Below are 19,060 nucleotides of genomic sequence, written 5' to 3' on the forward strand. Positions count from 1 at the left end.
CAGTATGTAGAGTTATAATAAAACTAAATTTTCTTCCTAGGTTGCATGAAGTTTAAGAAGTATCCTGCTATTATGATACCAGGTCATAGTTATTCTTCTTAAAATTTTACTTTGAAAAGAATTTCATGCATAAGCAGTATTTAAAATTCCATATTTTGTTCCATTTGGGGCTGAACAATAATAATTATTGAAAAGCAATAATTGAATATTATAAATATTACTACGAATAATAATATGACTGGAAGTGCTAGACTATAAATAGCAAAAGTGAAAGCGAAAGCGTGCTGAGACAGGATGTCTCAGATATTACATTCACTTGCCAAAATGTAGATCATGACAAAAGCAGTCCACCTGGGTCAAGCCAAGCTCACCTTGGTCAAGGTGAGCAGTATGTTGAGTACACCTGGAGGTATGAATGCATGCAGAAGGTTTAAACATGACAAAGATGACACAGGACGCCAGCACATGAGAAGCATCTTTTAGTGGAAAGTTCTTTCCTAGCCAGCAAAAATCTACCTTATAAGTAAATTGATCTTCTCTGAATCAAACCTCTGAAAAATGGAAGAATGGACTTGCCATCAACCAAACTGAGGACAGCATCAGGTACAGCCCAGAAATTTTTTAGACATACTCAATTTGTATTGTCTATTAGACATCTAAGTGGAGATTCAAGTTTACAATTGAAAGTCTAAAGTTCAGGGTAGAGGCCCTATCTGGAAATGTAAATATACAATTCATGAGCTTCCACATGTACTTAAACCCATGTATCTAGATGATATCACCAAGGTAATTAGTGTAGCTAGAGAAGAGGTCCAAGTGCTAAGCCTTGGCCAAACCAATACTTAAGAGTTTAGGAAGATGATAGAAAACTCAAGTATGGCATTTACTGTCTGCAAGTTCACTACATATAATAATTCATTTAATTAAACCATGACTCTGTCCTAGGTACCATTATTGTTCCCATTTTACCAATAAGGAAACTCAGTCACAGTGGCATCACCTAATTTGTCCATGTTCACATCTAGTAAGTGGCAGAGACAAATCAGCAAAGGAAACTGAGAGGGGTGATCAGTGGGGTAGGAGGAAGCCTAAGAGAGAAGAGTATTCTGGAACCAAAGTAAAAAAATATTCTAGAAAAAAAAGAGGCGATCATCTGGGTCAAATACATATGATAAAACGAGTTAACTAAGGACTGAGAACTGATATTGGATTTGGTAACATGGAGTGCTGGGAGTGAAAATCTAAATGCAGTAGACGTAAAGGAGGATAGGAGAAGAGAAAGTGGCCTTACCTGTAAAGTGCCTGGTACAGTGCTTAGCACATTTTAACTGCTCAATAAATGGTGGTCATAGCCATCATCGGAGTACAGGGCAATCAGCTATTTGCTGTCAGAGAATCCTGAACCGCTTCAACTTTTGTATTCGTTGTAAGTACTCCTTTCTTTCGTTTTGTCACACATCGCTCTGATTGTTGCCACTGTTGTTGTCAATGTTCTCATCACTGTCCCCTCTTCATTCCTAACCATTTTCTCCTATCTCTTGGCTTTCACCTTAAAAGCTGATTTTGTACATCACTAACAAAGCAAAGCCCTCTTTCTCCTCGCCTCTTGAGCTGACTGATGACAGAGTGCCAGGAGCAGCCACTTGTCTCTTGTTGGCTCTATGTGCCTCTTTCTAGGTTCCCAGACGTTTCTGATTCTTCCATCATATGTAAGTGTTTATTGTGCATACACCATTCCTGACACCGTCAGTACTTCTAGGATGGCAAGATGACTATATTATAGTCACCCAAGGCTACATTCCTAAAACAGCATTTGTACAGATGCATGAATGCCATTCTCAAGAGATTTAAATTATTAGAAACTAGATCGTTCACCAACAACGTATTGTTGCTATTTTAAATTAGCATCAAAGTCCAATGCACTTTTTTGTCAGGTTCACAGGCCAGTGACTCAATTCCTCTTACGTTAAGTTGGGATCACTTAAAAACACTCTGTGGGCACATCTCTCTCCCTAACAATGGCAGCTTAAATACAGCTACTGGTTTCAGCATATTTCTGTGCATCTCATTGCTAAACAGACCACTTTTCAACATTCTTTTGTGTGACCTATGAAGTACCATGGAGATGATTGCTCAGCCTGCTTTATAGACAAGGAAGTGACATGACAAAGAATTTGGCCCACAATTCCTCTCCCTAATTCTCAGGAAGGAAATCTCCATTATTTGCTGCATTTGAAAAACTGTGGCCCCTACACAACTATAGGTAGAGTCTCCATTTCCTTAAGAGAGGAAAGGGGGGATGTCCAACCATTTGTAAATTTTCCAAAAATGTCCCTTTGTTGGTTTAACAGTCTCTACCTAAGAGTTTGGGGAATCAAGTAAAATGTCAAGTAAAAACAAAACAAACTTGGTTAATATTTCAAATGTTTATTCACCCACACACTTTCTATAATCCTTATCATTTATCATGGACTATTCCAGGCAGAACAAAATCTCTGCCCAGATGTGCCTTACAATCTATTATAGACAGAAAAAACTCAAAACAAAGTCACTGGTATAAAATATAATGTAGGAGTATGATATGCTGTGACAAGTGTGTTGAAGAAAAGAAAGATGGGGTAGAAGGATGGAGAGGTGTGTGAGTAGAGGCAGACACACATGCACACGGTTTGGGGTCAGGAAGTTATGCAAATTCAATCATGTAAACACAAGGAGAGATAAGCGAGAGTGTGTCTACAGTTCATAGGTATTGAAAGATCTGTTCAGTTCCACCAAGACACTCAGCCATTCCAAACTGTGGGCTCCAGTCTTCCCCTTGCTCAGTCCATTGTCCTGTCTGGTCTCAGTGCAATGAAAAAACAAGGTCTGCTTTAAATAAATCACATATGCGAAACCCTAACCATGATCATTCAATAACTTCAGCATAACGTCACTGCTGTGAGTAAGTGAGTAAGTAAAATTAGAAGTTATCTCAGTGATTTTGGGAAGCTTATTTGATGTGCCCCTTCCCCTTCCCAATGCTCAAGATAAGATGAGACTGCAACAGTGACCTTCTAAGTGGAGAACAGTTCACACCTCCATTCTGTGTGGTCTGAGAACTATCCTATACTGGAGCAATAAAGGTTCCCTCCATTGTCCCATGGAGTCTCAGCCCCACAGTATGGTGTCCTCTCTCAGTCACTGCCCTGTATGTTGACAGCCACACTGGGCTAAGTCTCCCGGAGGTGGGTGTGCATATAATCACCATAATATTTACACTCAGGCATAGTAGAAATTCTTCACTTCTCTGGAAGTTGCTTTTATTGAACCTTTATCAATCTCCATTATTATTTGCATTTGACTAAATATGAACGTGAGTCTAGAGAATAATAGCATATATATATGTATATATACATATATATACACATATATATGTATATACACAGAATGCTTTCATACATTTTCATTTGAGTCCCCCAAAGACTACATTCCTAAACTAGCATTTGTACAGATGCATGAATGCCATTCTCAAGGGTTCTCAAGAAAAGTAAGATAGTTGTCATGGCTCCCATCATGCGGATGCTGTCCCCAAGCCCAAGAGAAGTTAAACGAATTTGCCAAATAGACAGGGTTAAAATGTGGCTGAGCCCCGACTAAATTATGGGCCATATGAGTTTAAATTCTGTTCTTTCCACTACAGGAAATTGTGCCCTGTTGAACCAAGTTCTTCTAAGAGAACAAAATAAGACACTTTGGAAAACTTCATTGACTTTCTTAGGTCTCAGAGGTATTCCTGAATGTTGTAAAGCAATACTTTACTAAATAATACCTAGATGGATTTTTTAAAAAAATCTTAATGGTCTTTCCCCAAGGTGCTAGCTATAACTCTGTGTATATAAATGCATTGAGTTGAAGCTTAACATTCCCAAATTTAACATTTGAGATTCTGTTTCTAGTCAAGTTTCTATCAAGAAAACAGAAGAACCACTCAATATATTCAAGATATAGAAGGTTTTAATATAGGGAATTAAGAGCATACAGGAAGACTGGAAAAGCTGATGAGCTGAGGTGAAAGAAATCAACCTCAGCAACTTCAGCCTGAAGTACCCAAGCAATGAAGGTGCTGCAATACTCAGGATCTCTGGGAAGCCCCGACCAATTATCTCTGTCTCTATAGCAACGTAGAGGTACTCAAGGGCTCCCCAGCAAGTCACTGAATCTCATCTTCCCATGCATCTGGCAATTGTCCCCAGAAAGTAATGGCCTCTCCTCCTCCATCTTCCAAATCTGGTACCAATGCCTCTCTTTGGCAAACTCTATCCTGGGGAAGGAGACCTCTGGGAAAATTGTTTCCAGCTTCTCTTCAATGATACTTGGGGTGGTGATGCCAAGTTGACAATAAACAAACAAACACAAGCATGTCAAAGTGATCTCAGATTTCCATGTTTCACTATTTATAAGTTTTCTGAAACACAACCTGGAATCCTATCCCCTAACTGACATAGGAAAGGAGCAAGCCACACAGCCAGGGAGGGTACCTCATCATTCATCCAGCTTCCCTGCCATGTAATTGACAAATATTAGATTCTATCTTTTTATGTGCAGTGAACAAAACAGACATGGACCCAGACCATGCTTACATCTTGATAGGACTTTGTCCTCAACTCCTTTGAAGTTGCGTTTGGGGGAGGATTTATATGTTGTTGAGTCATTCACAAATTTGGGTAACATCAAGGTTCTGAGACTGGCTCAGCCATCTTAACAACCAACTTTCCAAAACCACCCAATTCAGTCATAAAAGCAATCCAAAATACCCACTGAGTCATCAGAGGTCATTTCTTGATTCATGGCCATGCTCACATATGCAAATGTGTATAGCACTTTGTACTTACTGAAAGGTATTCTCTAGCGTTGTCTTGTTTGACCCTCACAAATCATCTTGCAGGTATGGGCAGATAATTTTTCTCTTTTCATTAATGAAAAATTGAGGACACAGAGAGGGGCAATCCATTGTTTTATTAAAGACCAATGCTGGACTTGAAACTAGATCTCAATTTAGGGTCCTTTTACAGCATCCCACTGCCTCTTTTGTACTAAAAGAACTGGAATCAGCACTTGCTAGATGTGAAACTACAGAATTAAAAAGGTCTAGGCCTTCTAAATCATTTTTATTGCCCACTTGTAGTCGTTCTTCCAGCTTAAATTCTGAACCAAAGTGTCTGGAAGTGTCCTCTTCTTTGTTAATGAAAAAGTGAGCAAATCTCCCTTAGACACAGTCCTTCTTTTTAATGGACATTTTCTGCAATAAATAGGTTACTTGGTCATATCCATATCTGTGAGTAGTTTATTAAGTCAGGTCTGTCTTAAAATATCTGAGCCTGACAAAACTCCTTTTAGGGAACCCACGCAATTGTGACAGAATCTTAGAACTAGAAGAGGACACTGAAGATTATTTAGGCCACTTCTGTCAGATACAGATGAGGAGAATGAAATTCTCAAGTCTCAGTGACATTGAGGTCAAAAGCACACAGCTAGTCACCTAGATGCAGACCTGTGCACAAAAGTCAGATTTAAAGATTCAGTGAGCACATGCTATGGTGCCAGTGTGGGGGGAGTATAGGAAAAATTTAAGAATATTCTCTGGATTAAAACCAAGTTATGGAGACATAAAACAATGAAAGAAAAATACAAAGCAGGAAATAATTGACAAATAATGGTCTGTAAGCTGTAATTGCTTTAATTCCCTAGGGGAATAGATCAAGAATTTATTTTTAATCTCTACCTATTCTACAAAAGATGTGAGGCACTTCACAAAAAATACTTTCAGTGTAAAAGGATTAGAGTAAGCAGTTGTAGTGACCAGGACAAAGGGAAACTATGGGTGGAAAAATAATAAAGCAAAACCTGTTATTAGGGTGGACCATACAGTTGAGAGAAATGGACCCCAGATTTTTCACTAAGTTTTCTAATGGCCAAAGCAAGTAAACACAATCAACTTATAAGAGTCGAATTGTCCGTAAAGCCAAACCTAATTTACTATTCTGTAGTATTTCTCTAGTAGGTATTCAGAAAGAAGGCTCGGAGTTTTATCCAGTTCTTCCTTACACAATCCACCGGCGTGCTCTGTTGGCATAACACCAAAGTACAATTCAGTAAAGCAATTCTATTAAATCCAAAATGATGCTGCTGAAGGATCCAGCAGTCTTGTGGTCTGGCTTGATTCAAAGGCATCATTCAAAGCATGTAGAGAATGCATCAAGTACCTGACCCCAAAGTATTTCTTCCAAAATATTATTTATGGTGATACAGAAAGCAAGGAGCTCATGGTATATATACTATTTGTCAAGAGCCAATGGTGTGTATAGTCTGTCATGCTGGGTGATGGATGCTCCACAAGCTAGTTAATCAACCAAGCAGAGTTGAGTGTAGTTAAGGGCATTTGTGAAAATGAAAGAGCCTAATTATCACGTTTAATGCCTTTGTACAGGGCCAAATAAGGTCAAAACCGCACCCGCCTAACTTAAAATATATATATATATGGCCTATTCTGGGTCAAGAACAAAGCAGGCCTGAGACCACAGGTCAGAGAATTTAGGAGTGGCCTCCAAAAAGAGATGGGACTTGAACTGGGATGGACAGAGGAGAAAAGTGAGGAAATTTTAGATTGAAAGAATCACATGATCACGTGGTGAGGGGGTTACAGATAGGAGATGAGTTGGTTTGCCATCAAAATTTGTGACTTTAAAATGCAGTAACAATGGAGCAAATGTAAACATAATCCAACTTGATTTTTTTATAGCAATACTGCGAGTAGAAAGTTCTTTAATTTGATATGACAGCACTGGTTTGACAGGATTTTGAGCCCATGAATTCAGTAAGTGGGTTTGTTTTGATGACCTTTGCTAATTTGTTGAATGCCGTGAAAATCCCCTGCAGACTTTCTAACGGTTCCAAAGCTAAAAATAATGACCTCACTGAAGATTCTGTCAGCTGCTCCGATTCAGAGAATGGCTGAGAATGACTGATGGACTCTGGTTCCAAAACGAGGCTCAGAAATTTACAGCCTGACACATCTCGTACATACCAGAAAATGATGTCTGTCTTACTAGAGAGCAAACATAGGGTCAGAGGGAGCCATAAGCACTATCTCTTCTAAATGAAAGTTGTAATTACATTAATGCTTCATTGTAGGCTAACTCTGTACCAGGTATTGTGTTTCACATGTATTACGTATTTCATATTATCCTCACAACCTCTCCATGAAGAAAGAAGTATCACTAGCTTCTAGATGTAGTAACAAAGATTCATAAGCTTTAAGTAACTTGCTTAAAGTTACACAGCTCATTAATGCCAAAGTTTTGAACCTAGGTCTTTCTGACTCAAAAGCTAGCGTTCTGAGGACTTCCCTGGTGGTCCAGTGGTTAAGACTCTGTGCTTGCACTGCAGGGAGTGAGGGTTCGATCTCTGGTCAGGGGACTAAGATCCCGCATGTTGTGAGGTGCTGCCGAATAAAAAAATATATATTAAAAAAATTTTTTAAAAAGCTTGTGTTTTTAACCTCTACATAATATAGATTCTAAGCCTTGTAGGGGCCATTACTTTAGATTATATTACTAAAGCACTTTGTTAGGCAGTGTAAAGCCCAATTTAAAAAAAACAATCCCTTGGTGAAGAATCAGGGAATTTGAAGGTCAACTAAGGACCTGCAGAATCATTAACCCAACCCTCTAATTCTGGATGTGAGATCCTGAAGGGTGATACCAAATGTGAGCTGTCCAGAGTTCTGCAGCTGGTTAATGGAGAATCAGGCCATCCAGTTCACAACATCGTGATCCTGAACATTGCCCCTGCTGTCTGCTCTGGGGCAGGTCAACAATTAGTTGTAAAATGTGAGAAAAGAAATGAGCCTGGGTATAAAAGAAACCGAAACATTTTACCATATTTAGTCAGGACCACCGTGGTATTATATGGTTAGAGATCTAGAAGTTGGGTTTCTGCTTTTATAATGAAAACATCCTAAGGACCCAGAGAATATTAAAGGATAATTGTTAATAATTTGGAGGGGAAAAAAATCACATACAGAGAGTCTTATATAACCAGGTTAAAATCAAACTTACTGATCTGTTTCAGCCCGCCACCTCTTTGAGTTCAGCAGTGAACATGAGCACAACTGCCAATTTTCATGGTTGGACTGAAAAATTGTTGAAATCTTCTTAAGTGTCAGTAGGGTATCTCCAACCTGTTATTGACACTCAGCATTCTCATGAGTGTAACCCTCCACCAATCTGTTGTGTTTTTAGTGCCCAGTGAAGCATTTATCTGTATTATTAAAATGTACATCTGATCTTACCAAAATATGTGACTTCCTCCCTTCTCTGAACAATTGAATATCTTCCCTTAAAAACGTACATAGTTTCTAGAATTGGTATCAAATAATCAGCATGTTTGGTTAACTAGTTAATTATTTCAGTAATGCATTCAGCAAGTATTCATTGCACCTGGATGGTACCCGGCACTGTGCTAGATGACAGTAGTGAGCAAAAGGAGAGAGGGTCCCTACCCTCCCTAATGGAGCATCCAGGTAGGGGAGGAAGATAGGCATTTAGCAAAGACTTACACCAATACATCGCTATGCACTAGTGGTACTTTATACTATTAGAGGGTAAATGAGGGGGATTAGACTTATGGTGGTCAAGAGAGTTTCCTTGAGAATATATGTACTGTTTATAGATCTAAAGGCTGAGTAAGGAGTTAATGAGGCAAACAGGAGAAAAAAATATAGTCCAGGCAGAGAGAACATCAAATTCAAGACCCTGTGGCAGGAGGGATCCTGGCAAACATGGTGGACAGAAATAAATCTAATGCAGTTGTAGCAGCAAGAGAAAAAAGACCATGGTGTGAGTTGAAGCTGGAAATATAGGCAGAGGACTTAACCTTGCAGGGTCTTATAAGAGTTTTGTCTTAAAGAAAAAAAAGAGCTTCGTATTTATCCTAGGAAGAGTGGATCACTGGAGGATTTTTGAGCTGGGGGAAGGCGGGTTAACATGATCAGATTTGTGTTTGAAAAATCACTCTCACTGTGGTATTGAGAACAGATGCAGGTAGAGAAAGATTAACCATTTTGAAGACTATCAGAATGGACCAGGGAAAGAAAGATGCTAGCTTGAATCTGGTTGGAAATGGAAAGGAGTAGATGGATGCAAGGGAGAGTTAGAAGGAAAAACAAATGGGACTTAGTGAAGAATTCAATATGAATGAGAAAGATAGAGAAACAAAAAGTGGCCCCTACGATTACCAGGGATTTTTGCTTGGATTAGTAGATGAATGAGGATGTCATTCACCCAAAATGAGAAGAATGGGAATGCTTTGGATTCTGAGTGGGGGGCAAGGAAGAGATCACAAGTTAAATTTTTGATTTCTTGATGTATGATATAGGTCCGAAGCACGGAGAGAGGTCTACCCTGAAAACATAAATTTGTGAATCATTTGAATATTTTGAAAATTATAGCTATAGGCATAGGTGAATTTCCCTGAGAAGATGATGCAGAGTAAGGAATGAAGAGTTAGGAGGCCTGAGGAACTCCAATATTTGATGATTAGGTAGAATAAGATAAGAATGGAAAAGAGACAAGGAAGGAACAGCCAGAGAAATAGGAAGAAAACCATGAAGTGCAGAGTTCCAGAAGCCAAAGAAACGAAGTAAAGTAAACCCTGGGTTCAATAAGCTCTAACCTGAAATATACATATATATATATATATATATATATACACATACATATGGCTTTGTCTCATCAGCAACATTGCACAAACTTCTAGTCAAGTTCAAATTGGAATAAAGCAAAGAGCATCGATTTCTAATTCCAGTTCTGATATTAACTCTCAGACCTTAGGCAGTTCAGTCTTTGTGATATATTTCTTTCAACAAAATTATGAAATATGTCAGAATCTATTTACATAAATATACACACCTTATAGTCCTCTCATATGTACTGATCTTTGCTTCTGTAAGTTGTTTATCAACTTTAGAAATACTTTCTGACTTTGTATCCATGAAAATGCTAAGGATAGAATATAATAACCTGTACTTTTCAGAACATAAGAAATTCTTTTGCAGGATGACTGCAATATGCTTTATTGGTCTCAACTAACTTCATGCTTGAAAAAATATATTTAATTTATTACTTTATATCAGTTCTTATTTTTTCATTCAAAGTATTTTCCTCTTGGGCTTAGACTATAGATATATATAATGAGGTTTAAAGGCATTCATTAATTAATATATATCTAAATCTATTAAAGATGGGATTTTCAATATACATTTCCTCAAGTAACTTAAATTTATGTGTACAATTTTAATATATCTGGCCTTAATGTGTTGCAAAGATAACAAACCCTACTGGCTAACTCCTCTATACCATAGTGGAAAAGGCATGGTGTAAGAATCAAACATCTCTGGGTTTGAGCCCAGATTTGCTACCTGGGCAGGTTGTCGTTATACCAACCACCCTGTGTCTCATTTGCTTCTTCTGTGAAATATGGACAACAATACTTAACCTCATGAGGTTTCTGTCAGAAAATGTCTACCACATATAAGCACTCAATAAATGTTAATGCCTTCTTGACATCACAATAATAATATGCCAGAATAGTTGCCACCTGAAATCAGAACAAATTACGACTGTATTGTAAGCTGTTGAACTAGCATGCATGCCATCCAGAAAAATAATCACATGTTTTTCAATATATTCAGAGTGCCATGAGCGCTAATGACATGAAGATAACAAGTCAACCCTGAGTTTATGGTCATCTCATAGCTTGTGAATTAAAACATTTGATGATCCTCATCAATGTAGATAGTTAACTTCCATATGATTTGAGCAAAGAAAGTGATGGTTTCTCCTGCACTAGCTTTCAGGAAAAGAGGCCCAACTAAGAGGTTTTCACAGAGAATTCCTTCAATAATGATGTGTGGAGTGAATGAATAGAGTGAAATGGAATGAGATAAAAGTTTATTTCCTTGTTTTAGGAAATGTATAGAAGTTAGAGATTATGCTGATTTTGCAAATTTCACAGTTCTGTGGAAAACTCAGTGCTATGGTGTGCTCCACAATCATTCATTTAATCAATAGATAAAGTACTTTACTCTGTTGCTATGATATTAGGTGCCATGATGGTTAAAAAAAAAATCACGTCTATAGGTCTCTGCCCTACAGACTTATAGTGTCAGATAGGAAAATCATGAACCGGATAATCACAAGATTATTTCCAAAGCTAGTCAAATAAATTGTCGCCCCCTCATCTAATCTTCGTCTAATCCTCCCATTTTAGGCCAAGAGTGTCTATTATATTTCCCCCACAAAACAATATCCAATCCAACCAAACCAAAAGCCAAGACAAATTGTTGATTTTGTTCCTTTTAACTTCACCATACATATTGATATCATCTTCTTTAATGTATTGTTTTCTTCTAGATTCTGAGCATATAGGTACATTCTAATTTGCCTATTGCCTAACTGATATATTTACACTCACATTTTTTGGTTTGCATGTTTGGAATTGCTTATTTTGGATATTTTGTTTATTTTGTCACAGTAATAAGGGTTTAATAAGGAGAAAGTATAGAAAGTTCAGAGATCTTTCCTGGCATACTTCTCTATCCAGTTTCCCTTCAATGTTTTTTAATTAAGCCAAAACTACTAAAAATATAAAAATGTAATAATGAATTTCATCAGAGTTCCTCTCACTTAAGTATTTTCTCTGACAGTGAGGTCAAGACACATTTCAGGTTAAGTGATTCCTTTGATGTTTCCCTCACAAGTGCATAACGTAATCATTGCTAACTTATTTTTAAGGTGAATCAAGATCAACCTTCAATTAATTTAAGTGAATGCTTTTGTAAGCCTTCTTGATATAAATGCCTTGAATTTGTCTTCTAATATGTAAAAGAATATTCCCTTTACCACCTTGAGAGATGAATTGGTATGTTATTTTTTCTTCCTTATTGTAAAATGAGAATGGCAATACTTATCTTGAAATATCATTGAGCCTGGTACATAGTAGGCATTCATTTTCTATTTTTATTTTTATCAGTAATACAGGTACGTGGTTTAAGAATGCAATAGTTTTCCAAGGTCTATTATAAAAACAGCAGTCTCCTGTTTGTCTCTGCACCCCATCTCCCTCCATTCCCATTAACCAGCAGTCACTGATTTCAACTCTTTCAGTTTGTTTTAATGTGTACCTTCACATGTCTAAATAATAGCACTACACTGTTAATTCTTGGTTTTTCGCTTTAATACCTCGTACCTTTTTCACACACTCCCATATCCCCTCACCAACACACATACACATACACACTTCTTTCCTGTTCATCTCCCTAATATTGGTGTCTACTGATCAATCAATATCCATTAGTATTAAAAGATTGAGATACTTCCCTTTAGGTTGGAAAATAGCTATTGCCTTGAAGCTCTCGAGCCCAGCACCACCCCTAGAACTCTCAGATATTTTCCTATCACAATCCAACAAGGAAGGGAGTAATACCCGACACAGCTTTAGACAGTGTCCAGTATATTTTGGTTTGTGGCCCATACCAGACCAATAACTGGTAAAAATTTAATATTTGTCATATAATCCCAGGTTATATTACAATTTTTGTTTATTCTGATGTTCAATGCTCATATTATTACAACTCCGTGAACATTATTCACAGGCTATTTAGTATACTATGACTAAATTCACTTTCCTGTACAACCTAGCCTCTTTACCATTACTCAGTCATCTACAAACTCTTTGTTCTAGGTGTACGTCTCTTCTTGAACACACAGGTGATATATCCAATTAATCTTCCTAGGGATGTCTCTCCAAGAACTCTGTGTTCTCTTGCTCCCATCTTAACTGGTTACTCTCCGGGTCTGCCTGCACTATTCTCACCTTAAGATCTCCTTTCCCATCATCCTAGGAATTTCTTGTCTATCTTTTGTATGGGAGCCTCTGTTTTCTGAATTCCACATCACCTTCTTCCTTAATTTACATCCTGGTGGAGCCTTCCCCCCTAGCTTCCTAAGAGTGGCTGAGGGAAGATAAACGTTTTGAGACCTTGCATGTCTGGCAATGCCTTTATTCACTCCTGAAAATTGATTGAATTTTTATGTATATAGACTCCTATGTAAGAAATCAACTTCCCTTGGGTTTTCTAAGGCAATATTTCAGTGTCTTCTAGCTTCTGATATTGCTACTGAGAAGGCCAATGCTATTCTGATTCTTGAATCTTTATATATGGATAGTTTTTTCCTTTGCATCATTTTAGGATATGCTCTCTGCTTCTCAAGATTCTAAATTTCATAATGATGAGCCTTATTGTGAGGCTTTTTGATCACGTTAAGTATCAGATTGGACTTTCAATCTGAAGACACCGAGAATGTCATATAGTTGGAATCATAAGTGTCTTAGTCCTTTGGGGTTGCTCTAACAAAATACTATAAACTGAGTGGCTTATAAACAACAGAAGTTTATTTCTTACGGTTCTGGAGGCTGGGAAGTCCAAGATCATGAGGCCAGCTGATTTGGTATCTCGTGAGGGCCTGCTTCCTAGTTCACAGGTGGCCGTCTTCTCTCTGTGTCCTCACATGGTGGGAGGGGCAAGGGAGCTCTCTAGAGCCTCTTCTGTAAGGGGACTAACGCCATTCATGAGAGCTCTGCTCTCATGACCTAATCACCTCCCAAGGACTCCACCTCCTAATACCATCACATTGTGCATTAGGATTTTAACATATGAATTTTGCAGGCACACAAACATTAAGCCTATAGCAATATAGCATGTAGCCTTTTCAGATTGACTTCTTCCACTCAGCAATATTGGCTCGATAGCTCATCTCTTTTTAGCACTGAGTAGTATTCTATTTATGGATATACCACAGTTGGTCCATTTACTTACTGAAGGACATCTTGGTTTCTTCCATGTTTTGGCAATCATGAATAAAGCTGCTATAAATATTCATGTGCAGGTTTTTGTGTGGACTTAAGTTTTTAACCTATTTTGGTAAATACCAAGGAGTGCAATTCCTGGATAGTATATGAGTATGTTTAGTTTTGTAGCAAAGTGCCAAACTGTCTTCCAAAGTGGCAGTACCATTTTGCATACCCACTAGCAATGAATGAGAGTTCCTTTGCTCCATATCCTTGCCAACATTTGGTGTTGTCAGTGTTTGGATTTTAGCCATTTCAATAGGTATATAGTGGTATCTCACTGCTGTTTTAATTTGCAGTTTCCTAATGACATATTATGTTGAGCATCTTTTTATATACATATTTGCCATCTGTGTTTCTTATTTGGTGAGGTCTTTGCAGATCTTCTGCCCATTTTTTAATTGAGCTGTTTGTTTTCTTAGTGTTGAGTTTTAAGAGTTCGTTATATATTTTGGATACCAGTCCTTTACTGGAAATGTGTTGTACACCACTTTATTTTTAAATTGTTTTAATAGTAATGCATTTACATAGCTAAAAAATAAAAACAAAATTAAAACATAAATATTGGGAAGTCTCACTGCCCCCCACTCCTTCCAGATTCACCCTTTTCCTTCACCATTTTTATTATTTTCTGATTTATCCTTCTGGGTCTCTTTATGCAAATACAAGCAGCTACAAATATATTTTTTACTTTTCCCAAAGTGGCATTTCATGTACATCATTCTACACCTTGCTTTTTCACTTAACACTGTATCTTGAACATCTTTCCATATCTTATCATAGCGCTTTTCCCCATTTTTTTTTTTTTTTTACTGCTGCATCATGTTCCACTGTGGGGATATACTACGGTTAAGAAATTCCCTATTGCTGGACACATCACCCTGAATTTTTAAGGTGCCTGGTGCTCTCAACTGCTGAGATTTTTTGAGGCTCTATAATGAAAATTGGGTGCTTCTTAACTTTCCCCCACTGCCAGCTTAGGTTCTGTTTTCTTGCATGTGCTAGGACATTTTCCACTTGTCTCTCTGCTTTCTAGCTCCCACAGTTTCTTTTGTTCCCCACTTAGTAGCATAGCAGTATCATCTTCAAACTGAAGGAACCCTTCCTTGATTGTCTAGATGTCTGTAAATAAGTTCATTCTCCTCTTGTATACTTCTACAGTACTTTTCCAGACTTTGGTCATACCCTTCCAGAATGAAGAGACTCAGTTTCCATGAATGAAAATAATCTTGGAAAGAATTAGAAGGTTGGGCATAAAATTGTTTCCTTTTTTCCTGGGGTCATTCAGCAAGGCGATGAATTTCTTTCTATGGCTTTTGCCTCCCTATCCATGGCTATAACTATTACAGAACCATTTCTGTCCCTGAATTTCAACTTGGTAAGCCTGATTACTGTTTTCCTAATTTATAGACACTGTTAGCACTGTCAGTGCAGATACATCAAGGACCCTGAGGGAGCAGTAGTTCTCCTGCTGAACACTTCAACTGATATAGTCATTTGGTTCATCAACTGTATGAGTCAAAGGATGGACTTCTCTTTTGAGGCTGTAGAGCAGTGGTTGAATTTGTGCCCTGCAATCAGACAGAACCCACAGCTATTCCACTTTCTAGTTATGTCACCTTCGGCAAGTTACTTAACCCTTCTAAACCTATGTTTCCCCGTCTATAAAATAATGTGCATCTCATAGGTTTTTTGTGAAGATGAATTGCATGTAAAGCAACTAGTACAGAGCCAAGCAATTCTCCAACACCTGCTGGATGTCCTACAACTCAGCTCAATTCTGACACTAGTTCCCTGGAGATAGCAACAGATCCCACAGGTGAAGGGCTCAGTCCTACAAGACTGTCCCCCCCACCCCCACCCCAGATTCCAGTTGAAAGTCGATTATCACCTGTGCTTCTGACTGAGTGGCTATGGATCAGAGGTTCCAATGATCCCCCCACCCTTGAGTTCAATTAATTTGCTAGAGGGCTCACAGGACTCCGAGAAACATTTGCCATACTAATGATAGATAACCAGTCTGTTATAAAAGGATATAACTCAGCAACAGCCAGATGGAAGAGATGCTTAGGGCAAGGTATGGGGAAAGGACCCTGAGCTTCCATACTGTCTCCATCCACTCTCCCTGAATCTCCACATGTTTACCAACCCAGAAGCCCTCTGAACCCAGTCCTTTGGGGTTTTTAAGGAGGCTTAATTACATAAGCATGATTGATTAAATCATTGGCATTAGTGATTGATTCAACTTCCACCTCCAGTCTTCTCCCCTGAGGTGGAGGGGTGGGACTGAAAGTTCCAACCCTCTAATCTCATGATTGGCTCCACTGGCAACCAGCCTCCATTCTTAGGTGCTTTCCAAAATTCAGTTCATTAGCATAAACCTAGTTGTGGTGAGAAGCATCTTGTTGTAAATAATAAGACCCCCATTTCACTTTTATGGTTTCAAGAACTAAGGACAAAGGGCTAATTATTATAATAAAAATGCTCCCATGGCTCTTATCACTAAGGAAATTCCAAGGGTTTGGGGAGCTGTGAGCCAGGAACCACGGACAAAGACAAAAAATATATGTGAAATATATTTTGGTCATTTGAATGATCAAATATGTATATCTTATAAATCACAATATTGTCATTTGTCTTCCCAGCTGGTCTAAAAACTCCATGAATAAAGAGATCCTGCCTCTATTCCTCCTCTTTAGCAGGTGCCAAGCAAAGTACCTAGCTCATAGCAGAAATTGACAAATACTCATTAAATAACTCTTTCAATAAAGGAAGGAGCAAATAGATATGTCTTGTTCACATTCATTCTCAGGATGTAAAAAAAATTTTTTTTTCAAGAAAACTATGAAGTGCATGTATTTAGGAAAGTCAGTTTGCTATTATAGGAAGATCCACTACTCCAAATTTGGTCTCCAAACGCTCTTCTAAGGAGCAAATTTTAAGCAAATATTTCTTGACTGACTATACCCACTCAATCTAGTCTACCACGCCCTTGTTCTTGGTGGATTTAAGGTTCTTGCCTCATCATGGAAGAATTCGGAGAGAAAGTGATAGGTAAGAAGTGGATTTATTTAGAGAGAAATGCACTCCACAGACAGAGTGTGGGCCACCTCAGAAGGTGAGAGAGCCCTGAAATGTGGTGTGGCTAGTTTTTATGGGTTGGGTAATTTCATAGGCTAATGAGTGAGAGGATTTTGGGGAAGGGGCAGGGATTTCCAGGAATTGGGCCACTGCCCACTTTTTGACCTTTTATGGTTGGCCTCAGAACTGTTATGACGCTGGTGGGTGTGTCATTTAGCATGTCATTTAGCACAATGAGCATATAAGGAGGCTCGAGGTCTACTGGAAGTCGAATCTTCTGTCATCTTGGACCCAGTTGGTTCTAATCAGTTTTTGTCATGTCCTATGGCTATATCATTCTTTTAAAGGTTGTTGCCTAGCCCCTTCCCTCCTGTTTCACCCTCTGTAGCTGCATTTATACTTAAGACAAAGGGAGAAGTGAGAAAATGCTGTGTTTAGTACTTGGAAAGTATCTGTCATAGGTAAGATGACCTTTGTGTCATGAAGGTGCTGGTTTGATTTGGCAGGGAAGAATGGGTCATAAACCTTAATAAAAATGCCATGGAAGATGTTGATCTAGTTTTATTTTTTAACTGGTATTTTTATCCAGAAAGTTTCCATCATGTAATGTTCAATAATAATGCCACCCAGAAAAAAAGAAAGCACTCAAAATAATTGACATTTATTTGTTGTTGTCTTGTGGGTAAAAATCTGATAAAATCAGATTAAAAATATTGTTTCATTGGTCTTTTTGATGCCCTGAAGGCCGAAAATTGTTACAATAGGTCCTGTTTTTGCCCAGTCCTACTCTACACAATGTACATTATGTCTGATTCTCACAAATATCCTTCAGGATCAGCAATGTACCGTTATTCCTGTTTTACAAATGGAGAAACCCGTAAAAAAAAAAAAAAAAATGCCAGTGATCACTATAGTGCTAAGCAGAAAGGCAGGATACAAACCCTGTTCCTTCTGACTCCAAAGTCCATGTTTCTCAATACCTTCCACTCTTGTAATGAGGTGTTTTTCCCTAGCAATCATAATGAAATCTCTTCATAGGGAATAAAATAGTGTTAGACATCTCATGTCACACTTACCACACCAAATTTCCTAAGCCAAGTCAATACATACAAAAAGGGTAAGAAGTTTAGGAGTAAGAGTTTAGGAGTTATCATGGGCAGCAGTGGTTAGAGAAGGAAACAGAGAGAGGATTAGAAAAGAATTGTTTAAAAAAAAAAAAGAAGAGTTTCTGTGACTAGTGGTCAGCAGATTGTAACGTCCGTTCATATATGTGGTGAACATTGGTCACTTTTTGAATACCCAGCACTCCTATGTCTTCCATACCTCCGCCACACCCCCATCTATAAAGCAGAGCCTGTCTCTCACTATCAAAACTGAAAATAGCTGATACTCACTTTCCCAGCATTCCTTTCATCTGGGCATGAGACAGACGTAGGTTCCATCATTCACTCACTCATACTTACCGTAAACATCAAATCAAAATTTAGTGATGTAAAGAAGAAAGGAGCACAGAGAATCCATCATGGCAAGAGTAGCCCCATAACACAGCTGCTGGAGTGGTTCTGGTCTCCGGGCTCAGTGCTGTTGATGGTAGGAGCAATGTCCAGGGCAGAAGCAGTGGGGCCTCATAGGATCAGTTCTACAGCATCCATTTCAGCAGTGGTTCCTGGCTTTATCACCTCAGAGCCTGGTTCCCTGACACTCTCAGGAAATCTGTGAGCTCCCCAACATATTTTAATAAATTCCTTTGTATTTCAACTTAGTTCCTACTGCCTAAAACTAAGAATCCTGACTGAAAAAAAGTATAAATAATAACAATAATGCTAATAACTAGCAGATCTTGAGAGCTTATGATTTAATTCTGCTAAGTGCTTTGGAAACATATTAATCCTTAAATTCTCACTGAAACCCAATAATTCCTCTATTACAGATGAAGAAACTAAGATATTAAGTGGCTTGCTCAAAGACATCTTGCTAGAAAGTGGCAGAGCCAAGATTTTGAACTCACCAGCGTGACTCCAAAACCTATTCG

General features: G+C 38.2%; 1 protein-coding gene across 2 annotated transcripts in view; it reads right to left on the reverse strand.

Moving 5' to 3' along the window:
- COMMD8 (COMM domain containing 8) overlaps nucleotides 1-19,060 on the reverse strand; it is a 152,276-nt gene that overhangs the window by 46,701 nt on the left and 86,515 nt on the right. The window contains exon 5 of one of the 2 annotated variants that reach the window (XM_089911884.1): nucleotides 1-19,060. This exon is cut by the window's right edge and continues 31,821 nt beyond it. The exons of the other annotated variant lie outside the window; for it this stretch is intronic. The gene's annotated coding sequence lies outside the window, so the exon portion shown is untranslated. 2 annotated transcript variants of the gene reach the window in all.

Source organism: Delphinapterus leucas, chromosome 5 (genome assembly GCF_059928025.1).
Source record: "Delphinapterus leucas isolate spDelLeu-1000000601 "Yukka" chromosome 5, BTC_Dleu_Yukka2, whole genome shotgun sequence".
Lineage (NCBI taxonomy): Eukaryota > Metazoa > Chordata > Mammalia > Artiodactyla > Monodontidae > Delphinapterus > Delphinapterus leucas.